Genomic DNA, 27,604 nt, shown 5'->3' on the forward strand with positions numbered 1-27,604 from the left:
GTAATTCAATATCTGTCATGTTAAAATTTAGAAAAAATGAATAATTTCTTAAAACAAATTTATTTTTCCAATATGTGACATAGATAATATTAGTGAAATATGGGATACTTTGTTTTTAAAAAGTCAGAAAATATATGTCCAATGTTCCATTTCTATTTATCGTTGTACAAAAATTCTGACCAGGGCAATAAGAAACTGTATCAGAAAGAAATTGTCAAGATTAGTAGAAATTATGATTAGATGTCTATATAGACTCTCAAGAGAACATAAAAAGAATTTGGAATGTACAACTGACTTCAGAACGGTGATTTAACTCTTACGAGAAACAGTCAGCTGCAAGTATCGCAACGTTTTCTTTAAAACAAGATATACCTCAAATATGGCAAAATGATATTTGATTTTTTGGTGAATACAGTGGTGTTTGTCTAAATATTCTCTCTATATTTCTTATGTTTGAAGTAGTAAGGTAAAAAAAGAAAAATCACAATTATTTACATAGGTGTCTATGCTTCCTGAAATGACCATCCCTGTTTACACATTTAAAATTGGATTGTACATTAAAATTCATCTTATGTGAGTCTTTTAAAATTTAACTATTATGTAAATAGGATGGTAAGAAAGCAGGCTATTCTGTTGAGCTGTTGAGATGGACTACTAATAATCTATTCTCACCTCTGATTAATTAAAAACAAACAAACAAAACAAAACAAAAAAGCTCTCCATAATCCTTAGTCTTCCTGCTGTAGGGAGAGAAAAATGCCATTTTAGATTTCTAATGTACAACAAAGAAGCCAACAGAATTTTTGAGCGGGAACTATAGAATATATGTGTATCTACACACCATATACATATGATGTGATATACATCAGTGATATATATCTTAAGAAAATAGTAGATGAATAAAAAAGTAGCTGACTATAGTTTCACTTTGAAATTTTGAAATAATTTCCTCAAACAACTTAATATGTGGTGACAGATTTACTTTGCTGTAAAACGCAGGATATGTGCCTGATAAGGTAACTACCTAACCGAGATGCACATACTAATATAAATATATTTAAGTAAAAAGTAAGCACCTCATCATGGTATTTAAATGCTTGCCAATTTTGATCAATATTATAAAACATTCTGATGCGTAAGACCAAAATTTAATCTAATTACACAGAACACCTTTATTCTATCATTTCATTCCTGCAGTCTTACTACTCACAACTTCAGTATTTTAAATGGAGATATTCTGAAACAATGATATATAAGTTGATCTATAAATGTATATTTCAACTGTAACTTTCTATAAATTTGGAAACTCCTTACAATGAAATAATTGATGTGACATTAGCAAGAACAATCTGAACTGCTTTTTCTTGAAATATCATTCAACATTAGGTCAATTAAAGAAATTTTGGTTCTATATAGTTGCAACAATAAAATAATAAAATCTTGTATTTATAAAGAGTAGCTATGTGAGAAATCTTATTCTTTTCTCTATTAATAAAAAAATACTCTATAAAATATATCTTGATTTTGAGCTGTTGGTGAACATATAAACAAGTAGACATTTAAAATTTTTTCAGTGTTAAATTTGATATAATTTGTTAAAATTTCATCCATGCTTACTATTTGATCCTTCAATTTACTTACAGGATGTTTATTTGATAAGATTACTCAAATGCATCAACATGGCTTTTTTTCTACAACACTGTTCTAATTAGTTTATTGAGATCAGCAAATATGGAAATAATGGTATCTTAAGGCAGAAGCTGTATTGATTCATAAGCAAATTGTAATGAAAGATGAGATGCAATAGATTAAAGGTGGAGATGTCTTAAATATATAACCTGCAGCAGGAAGGGAAAAAGTCCTCAATAATGCGGTTATAGCTCTATCAATAGTATCCTTTTGTGTGGCTCTTTAATAAAATTAAAAATAAGCACCTATGTTAGAGCTGCTTACCACAAAAAGGACATCCCCAGCCCAGTAGGTCACTTCACTTATAGCAGGTTATACTGCTGACATGCCAGCTTAATAGCCACTTCAGTGGCTCAGAGCTCTACTTCTGTCTTCATCTTTTCAGGAACTGCCTTTCCACTACACTGTATTTGTGTGTGTTATGGGTTGAAAATTGCATTCCCTGAACATTTGTGTTGAATGTGACATTATTTGGATATAGGATAGTTGTAGATGTAATTACTAGTTAATATGAAATCATTAGGGTAGGCCTTGATTACACATGACTGGCGTCCTTATAAAAAGGGGAAATTTGGAGACAGACACATGCACACACAGAGTATGCGAAAATGAAGGCAGAGACCGAAGGGATGCTTCTATAGTCAAGGAACGTCAAGAATTCCCAACAAACCAACACAAGCTACTAGGTAAGAGGCATGGAACACATTCTTTCTCACAGTCCTCAAATGGAACCAATCCTGTCAACACCCTGATCTCGGACTTCTAGTCTCCAGAACAGTGAGCCAATACATTTCAGCTGTTTAAGCCACTCATTTTGTGGTGTGCTGTTTATGGCAGCTCAAGCAAACTAAGATAGTGCATTTTTAACACCTGTTCAATCTCTAATTTCCTTAATCAGCCTGCCTGGGGAATTCAAGTTATCTCTGTAGGTACTAATTATTCTATATTTTTAAATATTGACTCCTAACTTGCATAATGTTTGGTTGCCTGCCACAAGACAAATTTTCTCGTGAGTCTTGTTACTTTTAGATTGTGATTTTTGTGAAAACTCACATTCTTTATTCCAACCATTTATGAAGAAAAATTTCAAACATGCACTAAGTTGAAAGAACTATGGTTTCATATATAAATGGAATCTAAAGAACAAAATAAACAAACAAAATAGAAACAAACTCATAGATACAGAAAATATTTTGATGGTTTCTAGATGGGAGGGGGGTTAGGAATGGGTGAAAAAGGGAAAAAAGATTAAGAAGTACAAATTAGTTGTTACACAGTAGTCAAGGGGATGTAGGGTGCAGCCTAAGGAACATAGTCAATAATATTGTAATAACTATATATGGTGTCAGATGGGTACTAGATCTACCGGGATGATAGATGGGAGGGAAGTTGGGGTCAGAGTGAAAAAGGTGAAGGGATTAAGAAATACAAATTGGTAGTTACAAAATAGTCAATGGAATATAAAGTAAAACATAGGAAATATAATCAATTATATGGCAATAACTATGTATAGTGCCAGGTGGGTACTAGACTAGTCAGGGAGGTCACTTCTTAAATTATACAAATGTCTAACCACTATACGTGATGTAATGCGCAGCATCGAGAAAGAATATAATCAACAATATTGTGATAGCGCGGTACAGTGTCAGATGGTTGCTGGACTTATCATGGTGATCACTTCTTTAGGTATATAAATTTTGAATAACTATGATATACACCTGAAACTAATATAATATTTACATTAGCTATATTTTAATAAAAATATTTTTAAAAAGAAAAAAGTATCACTTAATGAACATACACACTGTCAGTAGTCTACTATTGTTAATATTCTGCTATGTTTACTTCATTGCATTCCTCTTCATCTATTCATCAATTTGTCTTAATTATTTGGATGCACGTCCAAGTAATGTGAAGATATCTGTACACTCCAACAACAAACACTTTATCATGCACATTATTAGCTGGAGTCCCATATTAGTTTTAAAAAAAATATTGCACAAATTCCAGTGCACAATTAGATGAGCTTTGGTAAGTGCAGGCATACCTTGGAGATATTGCAAGTTAGGTTCCAGACCACTGCAATAAAGCAAATATCACAATAAAATGAGTGCACGTACAAGTTATGTCGGCACTTTACTATAGTCCATTAAGTGTGAAATAGCATTATGTCTAAAATCCAATGGTCATACTTGAAATAAAAAATACATTATTGCTAAAAAATGCTAACCATCATCTGAGACTTTTTGGAAAAATGGTACCAATAGAACTTGCTTGACATAGTGTTGCTACAAACCTTCAATTTTGTAAAGAAAATGCAATACTGTGAAGTACAACAAAATGCAGTACAATAAAACAAGGTATGTCTGTATATATTTCTGTGTAACCCACATATTCATCAAGATACAGAACATTAGCATCATTTCAGGAAATTCCTATGTTAATTAGTTTTAAACACTCTGATACCAGAGTCCAGGACGGCTGTGATTTGTGTTTTTATAGAACAGTTTTGCTGGTTCAAGAACCTCATGCTAATGAAATCATACAGTGTATATTCCTTTGTGCAGAACTTATTTTATTTAGCATAGTGTTTTCAAGATTCATTTGTGTTATTTTGTTACCAGCTGCTCTTTTCTTTATATTGACAAGTAGTATTCCATTGTATGAATACACTATTATTCCTTTAGTTGTTCACCTATTAACGGATGGTGTGGCTATTTCCCTTTTTTGACTGTTAGAAAAGCTGCTACAAAATTTCTTATGTAAGCTTTTTTCCCTCAAATTTAGAAATTTTTCCTTTTATGGATCACGCTTTTGGTGTCAAGTCTAAGAACTTCTGTCCACCCCTGATTCCCAAAGATTGTCCCCTATTTTTTCTAAAAGTTTCAGAGTTTTATATTCTACATTTAAGTCCACAATCTATTTCGAGTTAAAATTTGTATAAGACGTGACATTTTGATCAAGGTTAATTTTTTTGCCTATGGATGTCCTATTGCTCCAGCATCACTTGTTGAAAAGGCTATACTTCATCCATTGAATTGCTTTTGCATCTTTGTTGACGATCAGTGGGCTATATTTGTGTCGGTCTCTTTCTGAGTTCTGTGTTCTGTTCCATTAAACTATATGTCTGTCTCTCCATCAATAATATGTAGTCTTGATTACTGTAGCTATACATTAAGTCTTGAATTTGGGTAGACTGATGCATCGCCACTTTATTCTTCTTTTGCAAAAGTGTTTTAGTTACATAAGTTCCTTTGCCTTTCCGTAGAAAACTTAGAAAAACCTTGTCTATACCCAAAAAAAATTTGCTGGGATTTTTATAGGAATTACATTAAATATGATTATCAATTGGAGGAGAATTGACATATTTACCATATTGGGTCTTCCAATCCATGATCATTATATGTTAATCATTTATTTAGATTATTTTTGAGGTCTTCGATCCAAATTTTCTAGTTTTTAACCATACATCTCCTGCACATATTCTGTTGGAGTTACACCTAAGTGTTTAACTTTTCGAGTGATAGTAAATGATATTGCATTTTTAATTTCAGTGATCATGTGTTTATTGCTAGTATATAGAAATGCAACTGATTACTGTCTGTTAACCTTGTGTCCCTGTGACATTGATGAACTCACTAATTAGTTCTAAGTATTTTTTAAAATTCTTTTGGATTATCTACATAAATAATCATGCCTTCTGCATACAGACCACCTTGTACTTCTTGAACTTTCACATTCCTCTCTTTAGATTCCCCAAGAACCAAAACTCTGACTCTCTAGGTCTCTGTCATCACTATTTTCCACATAGGGTTGAACTATCTTTTTCAGAATGTAACTTTTTCTATTTTAAGCCTCTACTATTTTCTCATCATTTCCATGCATTCTCCATCTGATTCTTGTCCTGTACTGGAATCCAGAGATGGTTATGATCATTTTGAAATATTTATTTTCTTTTTACACAGACATCAATTAAGAAAATTACGTTAAAATGACAACTACAAATTCAATTTATTTTTGAAACCTATATATGTAGTATAATTATACGTCTTATATTATTTGGGTAATTACAACAACATCCTTAAACAAAAGTGAGTCGACTTGTTCTTTGTCATATCATTAGAATTAGTACCCCTGGGGGAAAAAGTCTTTGACCAATGGGAAGAGGATCTGATGAATAAATTACTCTGCATTCCTCTTTTGAGACAGACTTCTTGAAGAAGAAAAGTATTCCTAGAGTCTCAAAGAAGGCATTCTGCAATATCAAGTCATAATTTTAGCTTGATTCTAAGCAGTATTTAGCTAGTAATAAATCCAGTGATTTGTTTTTTCTCCTCTCACTCCCTTTTCCTCTCACTTCTGCTTTCTTGGGATTGCATTCCCTAATAAAGTAGCAAAATATAAGTTTATGTTTAAGGCTCTGCATTTTTTAAGAAACATATGACTACAAGATACAGCCTAGTGGAAAGTGATTGCATAGGCACAGAAAATTTTTAATTATTTTTAATATCATATAGGACTCAGTTAATCTAGGGGTGATATTTAGTCTCTCTCTCTCTCTCTCTCTCTCTCTCTCTCTCTCTCTCACATGCACACACACACGCACATATATACATATATGAAGGTTGGACGATTAAGTTCACGAACTGACCATCATGCACTTACAAGTGTGTGTGTGGGTGTGTGTGAATGGGTGTGAGTGTTGGTATGTGTGTATGGAAGAGTTGTAACTTTATCGTTAATGCCATTACTCAGAATGGTTTTGAGCACCTAAAACCATTCACACAAATTATTTGAAATAGCAAGTTTAGAAGGGAGAGTATCTTCATTAACACCTTCAATATGCCAGGTGTTGTGTTGGATGTTTTCATACTCGTCACTGCTTGCATTTACGTCTTACAGCCATTCTGCAAATTGGAGGAATTCAGTCATTGTTTTCAGTTCATTTAATTTGTGGTGTGTTTTACAGCCTTATTGTCAGCATTCTTATTTTCTTCCCTTTTGTATCCTTAGCTATGAGAGAATTGTACCTCCCAGTCACATTGACATCACATTTGCCATATGTCTTGATTAAACTAATGAAATATGAGGGTCAATAACAAATCACAGCTGTAAACAAAATGTTTAAGAGCCTGAAGAAGGTTTTCCATACACCCTCCCTCTTTTGCAAACTCTGCATAAAACAAATTCACAACTCAATCATAAGGGCCATATAGGGTGAGCTAAAAATAAACCTCTGTTGTTGGTGAGTTACTAGGATTTTTAGGTCATTTGTACTGAAATATAATAGATTATTCTGACTTCTATTCACTTAATAAATGGTGGCACACACATTCAAACGTTTAGGTCTTAAGCTGAGAAGTATAGAATAAATATGTTGTTCTCAAAAGGCATGCAATGTCATTAGGGATATAAGATCAGAAAGATAAAACACAAAGGAAAATATTAGGAAATCCAAACAAAATCCTAAATGAGGGAAATAGTCAAAAGTTGTAACAGGATTTCAGAGGAGACAGTGAATTTTAATTACACTACTGTTATCTCCCCTGTGCTATTATTTCTTCTTTCCATACCCTAAACATATATTTTATTTCATACATTTATTTCAATAATAAGCACATTCTCTATCTGTATCTTTTTATTAATTATATGTCAGTCTCACTATATTAATATATACATTATAAAACAACAAAGATATATCTTATATATTTTAAAACTACAAAGGTGAAATCAGTATACCATCCTGTTGCCTTATTTGTTCCCTACTTAAGATTCTTACAATTGTGCTTCTGTTACAACTTATAGACTCTGATTATGCATTGAAGAGTCATGATTTTGGTTGCAAGAAAGAATGCTGGTACTAAGCACAAATATAAATTATTATTTTAGTATCAGGGCCTCACAGAAAACAAGGAAGGCCAAGTTTGGATAAGCTGCTAAATTCAAGGATGTTCTAGAGAGTCAAGATTATGGCTTTATAAAATATGTATATATTATTACAGTGTGGCCAGCATAGGACCTGACGTCCACTAAGATTACAGAAAGAAGGGACTTTTCCAAAACGACATATTAAGTTTGATTGAAGGACAGAGGGGAGAAAAAGTCAAGTTCTAACAATAGTCAATTAAGATTCCTATAATCCCAGTTGTTGCAATTTATGCACATTTTAGCTTCCTCTGCTTGGCATATCGAGCAACTTGCATTCTAACCCATTGAATGTTACCCTAATAGCTCTCACTCACTTAATCCACTTCAGTAGGTATAAAAATAGTAACCATGTATACATTCTTCATAGAGCTAATAAGAAATGATGAAACAATAGTTCAGATCTATGAAAAATTAAACTTCCATACCAGTTACTACTGTTCAATATCCATTTGGATTTGTCTCACATGTAACAGAATTAAACATCAGAAGAATATTTACAAAAAATAGTTTCATAATGCTTGTAATATAATTCTCTGACAACATTTAGGGTATGATCTTGCTTAACCTGAGCATTGAGAAACCAAAGTTCCATTAATTCATCTGCTCACACTATAGATTAGATTTATCATATTTAGACTGTAGAGAGGAAACTGACAGGACTATTCTCTTCAGTTACAATTCTTTATTACTTTTTCCTAAAGATCAGTATCACTTTTTTGTATATTATTAAAGACATCAATCTGAAAATACCTGAAATGACCCTAATAATTGACTAGCTAGTGTGGTGGTTTGCTCAGCTGACTGATCATGTTAATTGGATTAGTGAACTACAGAAATTATCCTTAGTTTTAATGTGTACTATGCATTTGACAGTTTGGGACCTCTAGGAAATCAATTTAGTATGAAGGAAGATGGGCCATTTTCACAGACAAAATTAGAGGAACTAATGTAAAACTGAATAGGTTATAGAATAAAATATTCTCACCCATGGAGTTCTTTAAGGACCTAGATATACCATTCCTAGGAAAACCTTTAAATGGAGTGTAATACAGTGGAACAGTTACTCTAAAATTTTTGGACATGTCTTACTAGAATACTTTCTACTATGTTATTTAGTTTGGGAAAAAAATTAAGGAAAACTAGAACATAACTATAAAATAAATTTTTTTTTTTTTTTTTTTTTTTTTTTTAGAATTATGGGGTGTTGCATCCTTTAAAATATGAGACTGGAGCTGTACACACACTTCCATTCTTTCATGTTGGTTATAGTCTGTAGTGAAAGTTTAATAGATGCAGCTCCTGATGCCTTGGGGAGTGATTCAATTTGGAAAAAACACACATATGGAAAACTGGAAGCTGAATAACTGTAAATCAGAATGGCAATGTTATAACATTGGTAATATCGGGTACCCATGGCAAGTCAAGTAGTAACACCTGGAGGTAGATGTAACATTCACGAGGGATCAAAAGAGAAGCAAGATCAATAGTTTTGGAAGAGTCTTCCAATATATTTCCTAGTATTTTAAAAGATCCAAGCATTTCAAATGTGTTTTTTTTTTTTCACACAAAATTGCTTTAACATTTTTTTTTTTTTTTAAAGAGGCACCGTCATCTCTGACCTAGTTTGGAAAACTCCCCTAACAGGTCTTCTCGCTTCCACTCAGGTTTCAAGATGGCATATTCTACAGTTCAAAAGTCACAGGTCTTTTTATATTGAGGTGTCTTTATTTATTAAAATGGCAACATGATCATGCCATTCTTCTGCTTGCCATGTCACTCTGAGTAGGAACAAATGCCTCATCAGATGTGCACGGTTTCTCTCCTGTCTTGTCCCTTACCTACATACATGGTACTTCATTTCCACACTGTAGATGTGCTGGACTTCAGGGATTCCTAAAATACCTCCAGTCCTTTCTGCTGCGTGAACTCTGTACATCCACCCTCACCCCATTCCCTTGTTGGCATGGTTAACTCCTATCCTTCAAACACCAGTTTACATGGACTTACTCAGAGGAGCCCGCACCTACTATTTAATCTTAAGTAGCTGCCTCCTGCGATCCGCCCTCAAGAACTATGTTCTGGTCTTTATAACATTCAACACAGTTTACAGCTGTGTGTTTGAATTAATTAGGATACAAGCCAAGATGCTGTCAAACAATATAAAAAACTTGACCCAAGATTCAGTAGCTTAAATGAAGCACAATTTGATTTCTCACTGCCCAAATAGTCCAGAGGTGAATGATCCTGCGCTTGGTGTGGAGGGCCTGAATATTTATCATGTGCTTTTTAAAAAATCTTTGAGTTAAAGAAAGTTCAGCTTTTCACCAGCATTTAGCCATCCGGCAAGGGTTAGGAAAGAAGGCTGAGGCAAAGAGCACTGTAATGGAAGCTACGCATATTACTTCCACTGCATCTTATTGGACAAAACTTAACTATATGGTCACATCTAGTGAGAGAGATGCTGAGAAATGTAGTCTAGGTTGGCGATCACTTGTCTAAGTAACTCGGTGGCAAGAAAAAAGAGGAGAATGAATAGTGGAGTATAAATAATAGCCTTGCTAAGGTAAAATTTTTAAAGAGTTTAATGTCTGTCTTTTCCACCAAGCAGTAAGCTCCATAAAGATAGAAACATCACTGTTTTTTTTTTGCTGTTGTTTTCTAGCTCAGTGACTGACACATAGAAAGTACTCAATAACCATAATTCAATAAATAAAATGAATTCAGAATCATTACTCTAAGGTAGTTTATCACATTCTTTTATTACAGCCCTCATAAGTATCTGGTATTAGATAATTTTTGTATTTATGTGTGCATCTTCTGTCTTCGCTACTAAATTGTAAGCTCCAAAAGAGTAGGGAACTTGACTATATACTTCAAAGCTGTATCCCCAATACATAGTACACTGTGGGCATTAAATAAATGCATGTTGAATTAATAAACTAATGTAAAAATACAATTGGTTCCCCCCATTTTATAAAATATTTACAAGATTGGGAAGTTGACAAATTCCAGAGCTCTTTCCTGTATAGTATTTTTCAATGTTTTTCTCATTATCAGTCCCACCCATCCAAGGCACCACTTCAGACATCCTACCCAATGCACCATGAAAGTTTAATACCACAGGTCCACTATATATCTGTCTATGTGCTGTGGCCCTTTGGAGAGCCACCAACCACTGTAGCATTATATTTAAGAATTTTTTTGCCTCTCCATAACTTGGAACCAATTTTTGTTCCCTTGGGGATAATATAGCCCCTGTTGAGAATGCTTGCTTTATACCATGACAATTATTTTAATTTATGTAAAGAACAGCAAGGGGTACCATTCATGGATGTCACTGATGGAGCATATAAAATCAAACTAACTTTTGCTAAAGTAATGTGCAAAATTGTGGCATTGCAACCAAGAATATGGCCTAATAATACATTTAATTTAGTTTACTTCTCCTTTGTTTTTAAATTACATTTTTGTCTATGGATATCTATAGTTGCCATCACTTGAGTTATAATCTGTTAGGACCTGGGCTAGCATTTTATGCATGTTTTCTGATGGAAAGCCTGTTTTGTGGATGAAATTGTTCAACATTTTTGGGTTCAGTATACTTCAGGGTATTTTTTTTTTAATTAAAGTTTACTGGGGTGACAATGGTTAATAAAGTTACATAGGTTTCAGGTGTACACTTCTGTAATCCATCGCCTATATATCACATTGTGTGCTCACCACCCAGAGTCAGTTCTCCTTCCATCATCACATATTTGATCCTGTCTACCCTCATCTAGCACCCTCCCTCCCTCTTACTACTTCAAGGTATTTTAAAAAGGAAAACAGTCTAGTGGGATAGCTGGAAGAGGCAAAGAAACACTGTAAAGTACGGGTATGGACAAGGTTATTTGCAGGTTTTTTTATTCAAAATTATTATTTCCTATGCACAGTATAAAATTTTATGCTAAATTTATTTATAATAGATAGTGTTCAGGTCTAGAATTCCACTATCATATTGTATGATTTAATAGAGGAAGTTTTCATGTCAGTGAAATTGCATGTGCCTGACCTGCATCTTATTAGTTAATTACAAATCATAATTTTTCTGAAGTATATTTTAGAGTAGATGATTTATTATTATTATTATTATTATTATTACACATTACTGGAGCTAAATGTATAAACGCTTTATGGATTTATGCAGTTATATAGAATCCCAAAGTGTTAAGCTATGTTCTGTTTGAAAATTTTTATTTACTTTTAAAAATTCAATGATTCATGAGTTAATTTTGTTTCCTGCATACATTTTTATAAACTTACTTTGATAAAAGTATTTTAGGTTAAATTTGAGGTTGAAGATGGATGTTACTCAGACACATCATTGGTGGACCGCACAAAATAAAACAAATTTTGCCAACAGAACACGAAGAAAAATGTTGGTTTGAATAATTTAAGGAGTAATACCCAACTCATCCAAAAATCAGTTTCCTGGCAACGTTAATTCTCTGGAACATAACCAACAGGCAACAAGTAAAGTAATACAAAAATGATGACCTGCTAAGGAGCATCAACAACATGTGTATATTTGAGATCTGTTTTAAAGTTCTGGTATTCAACACTCTCCCCTGGCCACATTACTGTGATATTAATAGTATTTATCACTCTTGGTTATAATCATTCATTTACTCTCTATCTTCATCCCATTAAATTATAAATTCCTTAATGGTAAAAACTCCATTCAATTTAATATCAGCTAGAAAAATAGAACAATGTTGAAATTAAAATACAGAAAAAAATTCCATAGGATCCCCGAAGATTACTAGTTCAGGTAGTATATCTTGTTCTTCCTTTTTAGCCCCCTAATACTGACCTCAGTGATTTGCATATTATTGTCCAAGTTAATATATAACTACAATAAATGTGATACCCTGTTTCCCCAGGTTGCACCTATTAAAAGCAGTGCACCAATGGAGCTAGGCCTAGGCACCAGGGCCATGAACAAAAGAAACAGGAACAGAGGGAATAAAGAAACAAAAAAGAATCAAAAGAAAATGCCAATGACATAAGAAAATCAGTATTGTTATTGGAATCATTAAGAAAAGGTTGACTGATATTCCATATAATATCTTTAAAAGCAGACAAGTATATAATAAAATACAAAAATATTTTTATGTAAAACTTAAAGGTTCTTAAATCAACAAGCTTCCGTTACATGGAAAATTAGTTCCTTAAAACACATTATTTACATATGATGCTAGATGAAAGAGATTACTGTATTGTTAATTCAAAAATCTTTTGGGATTCATTTCAACTTTTGAAGAAAGATCATGTGAAAACCTATGATGAGTTCTTACAAGAACAAGCATTTTATTTGCTTTGGAAGCTACTCTAACATCAAAAATTCTTCCTTAAGCTTTTACTCTGCTAAAGTGGAGCTGTAATGGAAAATAGTATGACACTGAATTTGCATTAGAGATTAGCATAAAAAGAATCTTAAAGATGACGTGTCCTTAGTACTTAGAAAAATCCTGCCTTCCCAATTAATTAATTGTAAGAGATAGTACATTAGACAAATAGCTAAATATGATATGAATTTATTCAGTAAAGTCTAACCAGCTTACATTCTTTGTTGTATTTCTTGAAAAACTGAAACAGAGTGCAACTTTGAGATGTAGGTATACATGTCAGAAATTTTTATTTTTCTCTACAACCTAACACTTTAGGTTAGTATTTTTATTTTCTTTCTTTGCTCCATTAGCCAATTTCAGAAGAAGGCTCTAAATATGTAATAAGAGCCAGTTTCAGTTCAGGACATCCTCTCACTTATTGTGCTTTATAAAATAGTCAACATGGTCCCTTCCAGTCTTCAGATGGCCGTGACTCCTCTGAGCTATTTCCAAGGGGGAAAAAGTATCTGAAGTGTTATAACACTCCTTTCTCACCTGTAGGTTCTGATATATCATTTTGAGGTTTGATAGCAATAACCATCACCATAAAAGCAGAAACTACCTAAAGATTAAAATCATAAAAAAAGTCTTGGCGATAGCAAAAGTAATTTAGAAATGATCTCCACTATCATTCTTGTTTTGCACAAAATAAATTTGAGACTCAAAGAAGGGAGGTAATTTGCTCAAGATAACATATCTGATAAGAGATAGCATACAGTGAATGCTTAATAGATGTTCACTACAGCTGAGCCCTTTACATGGGTTGTTCCCTTTAATCATCTTAATGAAGCTGTGAGGTACATATTATGTTATCCTTATTTTACCGATCATCTTGCTGAGTATAAGAAAGTTTCTTAAGTGGAAGACTCTAGCACTAGAAATCAAGCCTGTTGCTTTCTGAAACCTTATTCTTTATATCACATTGTAGTGCATGATTAATTCTCTATTTAGACAAACTTAAGATAAAACCTTACATTGTATCTTTATACAGATTTTATACTTAATTTAAGAACACTTAGGGAATGCAAAGCCTTGAGCTAACAAATTTGATAGCTTTGCAGCCATTGTAAATCATTTGGGGGCACATTTTAAAGTTAGAGACATCTGAGAAACACTCAATTTATTACATGAGTATCTACTTCCATATACATAAAGCCAATTGAATCCTATTTCATTGGTTCTTAGATACACATTTTTATTTAGTTTTTTAACTTTATGAAATCAGGATATTCCTTAAAATGGAAAGCATCTTGTAAGTGATACTGGTTAGGAGGCAGATATTACAATTACTGTTGCAAGTATGCACACTTGATCTGTTGCATATGAAGTGGCTGGACCACTGAAACATATATTTTTCTAAGTTTAAAAATGAAAGACCATTTGTGAAAAACTATGAATACCAGTTATTCTCTGAATACCTTTCTTGATATTTTCTTGTGAGATCACGAAAGTCTCACCATCTAAACTTGCAGAATAGAGGCGTTATGCTTTCTGTGAAAAAATGCTCCACCCAAAATATATGAACAACAGAGACTTTGATCCAGCATGGAAACTCCTTGGATATTGTTAACTAAGTAAAAAAAAATAAGACACATCAAGCCCTGCTTATTAAGAAATGACAAACACCTGCATGAATTTGTTACACTTACAATTTCCTTTTTACTATATGTACAGATATGATATATAATAAAACATCAAGGTATAAATATGTCTACAAGAGCAAGAACATATGACCCCATAATTTGTGCAGGAGTTGCGGGTGGAATGGGAATCAACAATTAAAAGGGATACAGAAATGTATAGCTATTGTAAAGCTTATGAGTATACTCACAACATAAAGAAAAATATCATAATGAAGAAATAAATAGAATATTTTTAGACATATATTAAAATTTTAGAGATAAACTACATAATATCTGAAATGAAAAATAGACTAGATGGGTGAACAACAGATTATACAGTAAAGATTAACATGAAGACATAGGAATATAAACTATTGAAAATGAGCCAAAGAAGAAAAATAAATGGAAACAATTTAAATAGAACATCAATGACCTGTGGAACTGTATCAAGCGGCCTAACGTGGGTGGTGATGGGGAAGAGCTGAAAAGGAATGGTTGAAATTTTCCAAATCTGATAAAAGTTTTATATCACAGATCCAAGATGTTAAATGGATCCCAAGCCAAATAAACGTAAAAGAAACCTTATCAGGACAAATCATAATCAAGTTGCCAAAACCAGTGATAAAAGAGAAAAATCTTAAAAGCAGCCAGAGAAAGCGGGAGAAACATTTCTCACAGAGAAGAGAGTTAAAGTACCCTTCTCCTTAGAAACTGTGCAAGCCCGAAGGCAATGGATCAACATCTTAAAGTGCTAGAAGAAAAAAGAATACTCTCAACCTAGAATTCTATAATCATTAAAAATACCTTTTAGAAATAAAGGCAGAACCAAGACTCTTTAAAACAATCAAAAGCTGAGAGAATTAATTACCTTTAGATTTCCATATTAAGAAGTGTTAAAGAAGTCTTTTTCAGGAAAAAGGAACAGTATTAGATGGAAATTTGCATATGCACAAACTAAAATAATACAAGAAGTAGTAAATATGTGTGTACACATAAAATATATTTGTTCTCATTATTTATTCTCCCTAAAATATGACTTGTAAAACCAAAACAGTAACAGCAATTTGGAATTTTCAAAAAGTATTATGGTACCCTGAGACCACATTTTTCTCTACATGTCTCATATCTGTCTTAGTGCCTTTTAGTTCTTTAACTTTTTTAAAAGTTACCACCCTTGGAATATATCCATTTAAGCAATTGTGTTTTTATGTACAATATATAGACTTTCATATCAAACAAACTTTTGCCAACTCCCTTCTGTAGTATCTAGCAATGAAGGATATTGCAATAGTTCTCAATTCTGTGTGTGTGTGTGTATGTGTGTGTGTGTGTGTGTGTGTGTATGTGTGAATAAAAATGGGGATTCCTTTTCGTGTGTGTAAGTTGAAAGCCATAGTAAATGTAATGCATTGATTTAACCTAGCATTTTTTTCTTCTATGAGAATATTTACCTTAGTTGGATAGTTGTCTACAGTCTTTAAGACATAGCCCTTCCCAGTTTAAAGAACACTGCGATTACTAAACCAGACTCATTCCCATGCAATACATGGAAGGATCTTAGAAAATTTTACTATGTAAAACAAGCCAGAAACTAAAACTATATTTTCTATGATTTAGATGATATGAAATTCTGGAAAAAGCAAATCTGTAATGACAAAAAGCTGACCAGTGGTTGCTAGGGGTGAAGAGTGAAGGGAAAATATTGACTATAAATGACTAACTTTTTGCACGATGGGGTATCTCATACCTTGTATGTGATAGCAGCTACATATCCATAAATATTTATTAAACTTAATGAATTAACACTAAAAAGGGTGAAGTTTGTCATATGCAAATTATACTTCAATAACACTGACTCCCTAGCCACCCCCACCTCCAAACAAAATTATTTTTGTCATGGTCCTTATACCTCATTTCTGGAGAGAAATTGTCTAGAGTTTTAGACTAAAGCATCAGCTCTGTCTTTTCTATGAATTCTATGGGTAGCTTTTGATCCACCTTTATGTATTATTCATGTTCTTGAGTATATCATCTGCATACTTAAGCAGTGCAATTTTTTTGAGCTGCTCTTTCCTTAACAGAATCTCTTTTTCTTTGTTTGTTTATGACATCACTCAATGTATTACTGAAATCTCTGCTTTCAGTTATTTGATGTCTATATTTGGGAGGTGTAGTACCAACTGCAAACCAATATCTGATATGTACTAAACATTTCTTAGGTACCGTTGTTCAAAAGTCTTTACATATATTCATTATTTGTTGACCACAACAACCTTGGGAACTATACTAGCCTCATTTTATGTGTGAGGAAACTGAGAAACAAAGAGAAGCATAACTTGCCCAAGCTCACAGAGCTAGTAAAAGTTGAAGTTGGGATAACTGCTTGTCATAAGGTTAGTAGTGAGCAAATTCATCAGTCAATTGTTGGGTCCCAGATTCCAAATACACTGTTTTCACTGTCCTGGATTTTACCAGAAACACCAAACAACATGGATCTCTATAGTCTGTGCCTTTAGTCTCATAACAATATAAAAATTCAACTTTTCCTTTATATTTTGACATGATTTATTAACCAAACAAAGGACATCTAGTTGCACAATGCCTTATCCAATTAAGAATGCTCTCTTTCTTAGAAATTGGCTTCTACTAATATTCTAATTAATTTTAGCTCTGGTAGTGATTTTACAGTCAATTTTTTCCCTTATTAAATTATGACAATAAGCAGGGGCATTAAAATACCTCTTGCTAGCATGGCAAAATAATATTTTCCTCCTTCGTATGCAAAACAAACGATTTGTGGAACCTCCCGAGAATGGATAGAAAAGAGTGTGTTAGTGAGATAAAGTAGCTTGTTCAACTTTCCTCTAATTTGCTGCATGTTCTCTCCTATAGTAACTGTAACAGTGATGTGATTGGGGAATGACTTCTCTCAGCTTTGACAGTCACCAGGGCCTATCAGCTGTTGATTTTACTGGCCAGACAAGCCTATTATATCAAGAGTTTGAAGGTATCAATACATTTACATGCATCATTTCTTTATTGAAAGAATCCAATATTCTCTTGACCTCCAGGGAGTCTGAGCTATTTGAATTTTATCACAGCTCTCCACTTCAGTAACTCTAGAGGTTTTCAATTAGCATGTTCAATTAAAACTTGGTTAAGTGCAGATTTTGCTGTATCCTAGCCATCTGAGTAGAGTGGCTGGGTTTCCTATTCACTCATGAATACTTACCTAAACCTACCTATACTGATGTATTCTATTAGTATTAGAATAAATGTCATATCTCTCAAAACAGACATGTCACCAATATTTTCCTACCCTTTTTATTAATGCATCCTCTGGTTCTGCCAAAAATACTATGGGGTATTTGTTAGAGCATCTAGGAAATACTGCAATTAGAACTCCAATATTTAGGAGTCAAACAACAAAAGAACAAGACAAACAAATGAGAAACAGAAACTCATAGACACAGATAATAGTTTAGTGGTTACCAGAGGGTAAGGGGGGTGGGGGGTGGGGGGTGGGAGAGGAGGGTAAGGGGGATCAAATATATGGTGATGGAAGGAGAACTGACTCTGGGTGATGAACACACAATGGGATTTATAGATGATGTAATACAGAATTGTACACCTGAAATCTATGTAATTTTACTAACAATTGTCACCCCAATAAATTTAATAAAATAAAATTAAAAAAAAAAAAAAAAAGAAATCACTTTTCTAGGTGAACCCAACATAGCACATGGCCCGGGGAGATCTCATGAGATTACATGTCCTGCCATCAATTGACTTTTTTATCCCTCTCCCGGGACTATTTTCCTTATACAGGAGGTTTGAAACTATATTTCCTTTTTTGGGATTTTTGTTCCCAAGTATTTTGATGGTGCTCTCCTTAATTTGTCAAAATGAGGTTGGATGCTATCAGCAAGTTTTAGTCCAAACAGAGTAAAAAAGAAAAAAAAAAAACACAAACAAATGAAGAAACAAAACAAAAACAGACTCATAGGAACAAAGAGCAAAGTAATGGTTGTCAGAAGAGTGGAGGGATGGGTGAAAAAGATGAAGGGGAATACAGTCAATAATAAAATAGTGTGATAACTTTGCATGGTGACAGGTGGTTAGTACACCTACTGTGTTGATCACATTGTAAGATACATAAATATTGAATTGCTATTTGTATATCTGAAACTAATATAATATTGGATGGCCAACTACACTTCAATAATAATAATAATAATAATAATAATTAGAGTAATCTTCACGGTCAGAGAGCAGTAGCTCCTGTAGTCCATAAGGCGGCACCAGCACATGAGGGGGTGGGGATCAGCCATCAAGAGCTTCTTTTTCCATTTCATATGGAAAATAGCCACCTAATGTATCCAATTTTAACTAATATTTACTTTACCCCCAACTCTTACTGTAATCTTTTTATTCCTCCAATTTCCTTTTGCTTCAATTGTTATATCAGTCACACGTCTGGCAAAATTTTGCCAAAACGAGACCTTGACGTGAAGACTGGAACATCTATTTACTTGGGAGGTGAGCTTAGATTCACAAATTAGATTAGGAGAAAAGTGAGACAGAGAAGGAAAAAAAAAAAAACAACAACGAACAGGTATATTAATGAGTGTTGTAGAGGGTTGCCAGATAAAATATAGGATGTCCTTTGACATTTGAATTTCAGATAAATAGTAAACACCTTTTCATATACACATGTATGTGCCAGATTCTGCATGAGCATATTTACACTACAAATAACTCGCTGTTTATCTGAAATTCACATTCAACTGGGCACCCTGCATTTTTATTTGCTCAATCAGACAATCCTGGTACAATACCACCATGAACATGTAGGGGTAATTGCTGACATACCATGAGAAACTTACCTGTATTTCAAAATCATCATCTAGAGGACAGCACGGCCCACTCTTTTCCCCACTATGTTTAGGGCTGCTCTCATTGCTTCCTTTCCACTCTCCCACCTTCATTCAGCGTCATGTCTGCTGCAGGCCTCAGCAGGCTCCTCTGTGTGATGCTGGGGAAAACCCTCTGCAGAGAAGACAGACACATGGGCTTGAAGGGGGAAGTGCATCTCTAGCTGTGGCTTCATTCCTCTGTGACTATAAACTCCCACCACAAAGCCCTCTCTCTGCAGCTCCTTCCTGTGAGCTCCCTCTTTACCATTCTTCCCCCTTCTTTTTCAGCCCAAGGGTTGGTGATGGCTTTCAACTCATTCTTGTCCCTAGGTTTCTCAGTGTCATTTGTCTGCCCCTTTAGTTCTTCATTCCTCTCTATTCACTTGTTGAAGTATTTTCATTTGAACCATCTGAGTAAATTTTAGTCCTTTCTAAGACTTTGAGTTATAGCCTATCAAATTTGATGTACATTTATGAACATGCATGTTATTATTTCTCAAAATGAAACAAGAATAACCACGAGCGAGAGAGTGAAAGAGCGAGAGAGAAAGAGAAAGAGAGAGAGAGAGCTTTCTGAGTGGCTGATTGGCGGTAGAGGAAGAATCTGTACAAACAGAAGTTGGTCCTTTACTCCCTTGGGACTGGCCTGTATACAGGAAAGTTGCATTCTGGTCTGATAAATGAGGTCAGTGGGAAAGGTTAAAATAGTAGTGGATGTGTTCAACTCAAGGAGGTTTCAGCAAATCCATCTGGCTGCATGCCTAAGTCACATCTAATATTTTTCATCAATAATATATTTTTTTTTATCATCATCTGCCTGAGTCCTGTGTAAATCTTTCAACTTATTTAGAAAACAAGTTGAAAGAGAAGTGTATTACATATGGAGTGCCCTGAAATTATATTTGGGAAATAAAACAGAGAGAAAAAGGATTTTTGATGTGCATAAAACATGCTTGTTAGGCATTAGCAATTAGGAACCACACACATCTTTTACTTTAATGATGTTCACTGACTTATATTGTGCCAGGAGACTTGTGTCACACTTCTGTAGCTGGCTTTTAACCGGCATAGCCAAGGCAGAAGGTATTAGTGTTCAAGCTCTCCTAAGTATGGGCCATGAGGAATTTTTATCTTGTTAAGTCACTACATTTTATGTCTGCTTGTCCACAGGCGAATGGTTGCTCTCACATAGGTGAGAGCTTTTAACAGATATTAGCATTCAGGTTCTTGTTTGACCTTGAGCTTCAGACTCAGCTAGGTAGGGTGTTGCAGGTGAGGCTGGGGCAGAGATTTGGTCTTTTTAGACATTGTTGGGAGATACAGTATTTTCTGCTCTTGCTCTGTCTCTCAGCCAGATTTTCAGGTAGTGTCTTTTAACTAAAAGACAGCTCTGTATGCTTCATGTGTACATGTGAAAAATTCTAACTTATTTGCTAATGCCAGGCCATGGTAGTCAAAACTAAATTTGTGAGAGAGAGTTATTATCTCTCACAAATAATAATAACCGTATTTAGAAATAAAGGAGTAAGCTCAGCGGCTAAAATTTCATAGTATTTGCCTTATTTGTAGGTTTTAATGATCATTTCGTCTACCATCATGCACATGGTCTCAGATTGCTCAGACTGATTCTGGATTTGTTAACTACATAACTGTTGACATGCTTTAGATTGCATATCCCACACTGGGAGAGACTTCGCCCATAAAAAGCTGATAGACAGAAGGTAAGAGAGAGGGGGGTAGTATATAAGGGTAAAGGGGATCAAATATATGGTGATGGAAGGAGAACTGACTCTGGGTGCTGAACGCACAATGTGATTTATAGATGATGTAATGCAGAATTGTACACTTGAAATCTATGTAACTTTACTAACAGTTGTCACCCCAATAAACTTTAATTAAAAAAAAAAGAAAGCTGATAGATTATGTTAATGCACAGAAGAGTGAGTTTTTATAAGAATTATACATATCCTTTTATTATGTTGATATAGACAAATATTGAGGACTCAAAGGAGAAGACTAAAATTATAAAGTACCATTTTCCATTAACCTCTCACTAGTAATCAGATTTGCTCAGGATATCAAAGAGAAACTTGTAAAGTTTGTAAAATGTTCTTCAGTTTCAGTATCAGAATCATAGTACTAGAACAGTGGGAGGAAACAAAAGAAGTAGATTAATGAAATGAGCTGTAGAAAGTTTTAAAGAAAATCCTCAGAAAAATATTTGTGATTATAAAAAGAATTTAGACATAAAAAATAAATATTTAAGGATAGGCTGGATAGAGATGAAAGGAAGTACACATATACCTACCTATGTCCAAATAATCTTAACAGTAATATTAGAAAAGAGAATGTGTAGATGTTTGATTATTTGGAAAAAAACACACAAGAAACTGGGGCCCACCAAAAAAATCTAACAAAGGAGAAAGTTGACTTCCAAAGGGCTTAGAAGCTAGAATAAAGAACAACAACAAAAGTAGTTGAACAAACCAAAACCTGTTTTATAGGTGGTCTTTTTTTTTTCCTTTCAATTTAAAATTATTTTTAGTTAGAAGTCTAAATCTACTTCTATTAAGGTAAAGCATTAATCTACTCTATGTTGAATTTACCTTTTTTATGTTAATAGACTTTGTTGTTAGAGCAATTTTAGGTTTATAGAAAAATTGAGCAGAAACTACAGAGATTTCCCATGCACCACAACTCCTCTGCTTCCCACGCTCTGCCCCACCACACATGCAGTTCCCTACCATATTAGCATCTTGCCTCAACGTAGTGCATCTGTGACAGACAATTCAGAAGCCAAGTCGATGCATTATTATTAACAAAAGCCCACAGCGTATGTCAGAGTTCATTCTTGTTTTGGACATTTTATAGGGTTTGATTCATGTATAATGACATGCTTCTACCATGATGATACCATTACAATGTCATGCAGAATAGCTTCACTGCCCTAAAGATCCCTTGTACTCCACCTATTCGTCCTTTCCTCTCTGCTCCTGAACGCCTGACTACCAATGACTTTTTACTATCTCAATGATTTTGCCTTTTCCAGAATGCCCTATAGTTAGGATCACTGTAAAAATTCTATTCACATTGGCTTTTTTTCACTTAACAATATGCACGCAATTTCCCTGCCTGTCTTTTCATAACTTGGTAGCTCATTTCTTATCATTGCTGAAAAACATGCCATTGTATGAACGTGCCACAGTATGTTAATCCATTTACCTATTGAAGGACATCTTTGTTTCTTCTAAGTTTGGGCAATTGTAAATAAATCTGCTAGAAACATTTGCGTGTAGTCTTTGTGTAGATATAAATTTTCTATTTATTTGGGTAAATATCAAAAATATGTTCCTGGATTGTATGGGAAGAGTGTTTTTAGTTTTGTAAAAAACTGCCTAACTATCTTCCAAAGTGGCTGTGTCATTTTATTCTCACCAACAATGTATGAGAGTTCCCGTTGCTCCACATGGTTGGCGGCTTTTAGTCTTGTCAGTATTTTGGACTTCAGGCATGCTAACAGATGTGCAGTGGTATATCATTTTTGTTTTAATATTCAATTCCCTAATGACATGTGACACTGGGTATCTTTTCATATGCTTATTTGCCATCTGGGTATCTTCTTAATTGATGGATTCAATATTTAAGTATCATATATGTGCTTCACTTTCTAGCTTACACATCCATAGGGTGGATATTGTAAATGTTATATAATAGCAGAAAGCTTTCATCATGAAATCATAGATAACAATTGCTTCATTACACACAATATTTGAAGTTCAAGTTGGTACATTATGCAATGTTCCTCATCCTAATATTTTTCAGTATTTGTTCCAAAAAGACCATTGTATATTTTGAATTCAGATGCTTAAAGAAATAGAATTTATTTCAATGAGATAATGAGCTATCATAGATTTCAGGATTATTCTATTTTAGCTTTTCTGAATATTGTGAAGATGGCATTTAAAAATTCATTAGTAATTTCCTGGAACATATGATGGCTAAAAAGACAAAAACAAAACTAGTGAATATTTACCATACTAATATTTTCTGTACACAAAATAATTTATTTAATGATACCATATAGATAAAGAGATTTAAAATGATCCCTTTGAATAATTTGTGTCCCTACATAAGTTTTTATATTTTGGCCTATTACTCTCTTTAGGTTTAGTAAATATGAAGAGAAAGAGTACAGACAAAATCGTCCAAAGAAACTAAATTATTGGTTAATTCTATTATGAAGGTGTTATTTCCATCCATATGAAGGTGTCTTCACAAACCAAGTCAGAGTTGCGTTTTACAGGTTCTACAGATGTATTGAACTTGATAGTCTCAATACTAGCACAAGTAGTTTTAAAATCCACTGTAAAACAAAGTTCTAACCAGAGAAACCGTCAAGAAAATAGACAATTTAACTCAGTGGGGGGGGGGAAGCTTAGAATTCACAAAACTTGGTGCTTGTGTCTGTGTCTCAGATGGCACTTGATTTAATTTAAGAGCACACACAGAATGAGGTAACATAGAGCTGACGCTTATTTTACCTGTCGAGGACCTATATGGGAATTACTTCACAGCTGTACTTTACTACTTTTACACGTCAGTCTAATAAGTTTTTTGTTTTGTTTTTGCAGGGCACAATTAAACTTAAATTTAAAAATGAGCAGGAATGATACATTTCATTCTCTATGTCCTCAGTAGACGGCTCAAAGGCTCGGTGCCTGTCCTTAGACTAAGAGAAATATACATTTGTTACTGTATTAATGATAATCTCTCATGTAGTCAATGAGATGGACTGCATGACAGTTGCCCTGATGGATCATTCACCATGATAGCTTAACACGTGAGATACTTATCCTGATAGATTCTATTCATTCTTAATTATATTCAGGCATAAAGTAACCTGACTTAGAAATTACATTCATTTTATTTTTAGGCCACACAGTAGTATGTAGGCACTGTACATCTAACTAGAAATTTATTTTTCATGGTAGAAGCAAAAAGGTTTCATTAGTTTCTTCAAATTCAGTGATATAGTACTTCTGCTATATTTTCAAAAGTATAATTATGGATGATAAGTATCAATAATATAATAAGAATAAATGTGATATAATTCATAACTTGTACTTAAGAAAATAGACAGTTATTATTTACCAGTTAATAAAATCTAATCAGTTATTTTCAAAATAAATTCAGCACAGTGGATTGAATTTATTTATGCTCAGCCCTAAGAGTTAGCACATGGTTTCTTCAGAAGTTTGCACTTATTTTCAAGGGGAAGAAATAGAATCATAAATACTCTCTATATATCTACTTTTAGTTTCAGAATAGTAGATTTGTAGAATCTTTGAAAATATAATATACTCAGACTTTCCTGAAATAGCACATGTTGAGTGATTAAAATCTCTGTTAAAAATGATTTATTTTCTGCTAAATTTTTGAAAAGTTAAGAAGTATATAAAAGTGAAGAAATACTATAACTTGAAATCTACTCCCTGTGGGCATTTTGAGCTAAGTAATATTACATTACTGAGGCACTTTATGAGTCAGATGGTTTTAATTTAGAGATCAACAATATTTTTTTCTGTGAAAGACCCAGTAGTAATTTTCTTAGGATTTGCAGGCCATAGAGTCTCTGATGTTTGATGTGTCTGTTGAGGAACAGGACCTTGGAGCTATTTACTCTGCTATTTTTGCTGACATCACCCTATTTGAATTGCACAGTTTGGGAGGAAGACCCTTAGCTGGCTAACAAAAATGACCATGTTAAGCACTTTTGATGTATACCAATGTGATACGGTTGTTTCTGGGAAAAAGAACCCAAAAAGTGTGTGAAATTATTTGTGTTGCAAGCTGAAGTAGCCACTCTTTTAAAACATAATTTTAATTGAAAGAATTATCTACACTCATATTATGATATTCAGTCTTGAGTATTTGACAGATAGTTCAGAAATGAGTGAAGTAAGCATTGTATTTGTGGCCAATGATAAAAGTTGAGATTTTAAGTGAAACTTAAAGGTATGGAGAACTTATATTGACCACCATAAACTTGATAGGTTCTCAATGAATAAATTATTTTCTGATGAAACCTACACTTATATTAACAATTTCTTTTGATGTTACATAAAATGTCCTAAACGTTTGCAAAATTTGTATAAGTCAGTGAACAGATATTTTCTAAATGACCAATGTATGATGTTACAAAATCATGCACTGGTAAAAATCAAATTCATACAATGTACAACATAGACCAATGAATTTTAATATACAATTTTAATATATGTGATTTTCTACTCCACATTGCAACTATCTTTTTAGGAACTACCACTTGTCAAGTTTTGGTGTAGTATAGAAGAAAAATACTCATAGTTATCTGAAAAGGCTATTAAAATGCTCCTCCCTTTTCCAATTACATATCTGTGTGAGGCAGGATTTTCTTCATATACGCTCATTAAAATAACACATCATGATTGGTTGAATGCAGATAGGAAAGTCCTGTTGTTCTCTATTTAGTCAGATAACAAACTGATTTGCAGAAATGTAAAAAAAATGACAGTTTTCACTGACTTTTTGATTTGGAAGAATATAGTCATTTTCATGAAAATATTTATATTAACATGTAATGCATTTGTTTTTATTGTTAAATGAATTAATAAATTATTGCTTTATATTTCTTAGTTTTAATTCCTAAATTGGCTAATATGGATGTATAAAACTAATTGAAACACAAGCTCTTTAGGATCCTTAATATTTTTAAGAGCATAAATGTTGTACGATATAAAGGTTTGGGAACTGTTGCTTTAAGAGATTCTATAGTTCCCTGGTTATGCTTGCTTTGGCATTAGCATGTTGTTTTCAAAAGGTAGATATCTAAGATGATGATAAATAAACTTGTGTGACACTTTAGTTTTTTTATATATTTCATTCTATGGAAATGTATGTGCAATTCATTTTAAAGGGAATATAATATTTTCTGAAATTGGGCTTTGGTTCTCTTTCATTCAGAAATTGATGCACCTTTAACCAATGCAGATATGGGAGTAGTCTGGGCTCACTCGGATCCACTTTTATGAGTGGACTATTGTCCTGATTCATAATATCTTTGGCCTTCACAGTAATTATTATTGGGTGTACGTTTTTTAGTGTTTCATCAAGGTATTATCTTCAGACCTCACATCTATTGAATTATATGGAGGTCAACAAGCCTGGTTCACATGCTCTGTCAATAGCTGCCTGTGATGTGAGCCCTGCTGCATTTCTCTCTCTCCCCTGAGGTACGAGCTTTACTTTGAACGGGTTCTAAGTGTTGCCGGAAACTTTTTCTCCCAGCATTCATCCAACTGACACAAATAAAGGGAGTTATGTATGGGAGGACATAGGGAGCATCGGACCGTTTATTTCTTTTCGTTGGGAAGATTTCTGTACATATTACAGTGAAATGAAGGAAATTTTCTCAGTCTATGGATGAATGTATATATGACACCTGGATGTTACTGTGCTTCCTATGCACTCATTAGTCATAGCTAAGCAAAAAGGACCACAGGTGTCACTATGGAATCACTTCTTGCTTATCACCATGTGGTTTATATGTGTACAACTATGTAACAGTTTTAAAAGTATATTTATAGTGAAAAAGAAAAGCTGTAGTAAGCTGCAATTAAAATTGTATAGAAATATAATTGTATATGCTAAAATAAAGCTGTCTTCCCACTTCTGAAAGACAAAAGAAAGAAAGAGAGAGAGAGAGAGAGAGAGAGAGAGAGAGAGAGAGAGAGAGAGAGAGAGAGAAAGATGGGAAGAATAAAGAAAGAAAGAAAAAAGAAAGTAAATGAAAATGAAAATAAGACTTTTTTTCCTCTCACTTTATGAGGAAGCCTGGCTTGGTCAACCTGTGGACATTTTGGTGGCAGAAAGAATTAATTTTTTTATTACTGTCTTTATTTTGCCTCAAATGGTCTGATCTATACCTAATAGAAATTTGGCTATTTAAAGACAACCTATCGTGTATTCTCTAAACTACGTT

The 27,604-nt window shown here is 33.5% G+C and overlaps 1 long non-coding RNA gene across 1 annotated transcript in view; it reads right to left on the reverse strand.

The window, feature by feature from the left end:
- Positions 1–27,604, reverse strand: part of LOC141571827 (uncharacterized) — a 152,751-nt gene that overhangs the window by 36,466 nt on the left and 88,681 nt on the right. The window contains exon 2 of the long non-coding RNA XR_012496884.2: positions 19,555–19,717. This is a non-coding gene — a long non-coding RNA (uncharacterized LOC141571827). The remainder of the gene's footprint in view (positions 1–19,554; positions 19,718–27,604) is intronic.

The sequence above is a fragment of the Rhinolophus sinicus genome, chromosome 2 (assembly GCF_057876585.1).
Source record: "Rhinolophus sinicus isolate RSI-liver-muscle chromosome 2, RSI-T2T, whole genome shotgun sequence".
In the NCBI taxonomy this organism is placed as follows: Eukaryota; Metazoa; Chordata; class Mammalia; order Chiroptera; family Rhinolophidae; genus Rhinolophus; species Rhinolophus sinicus.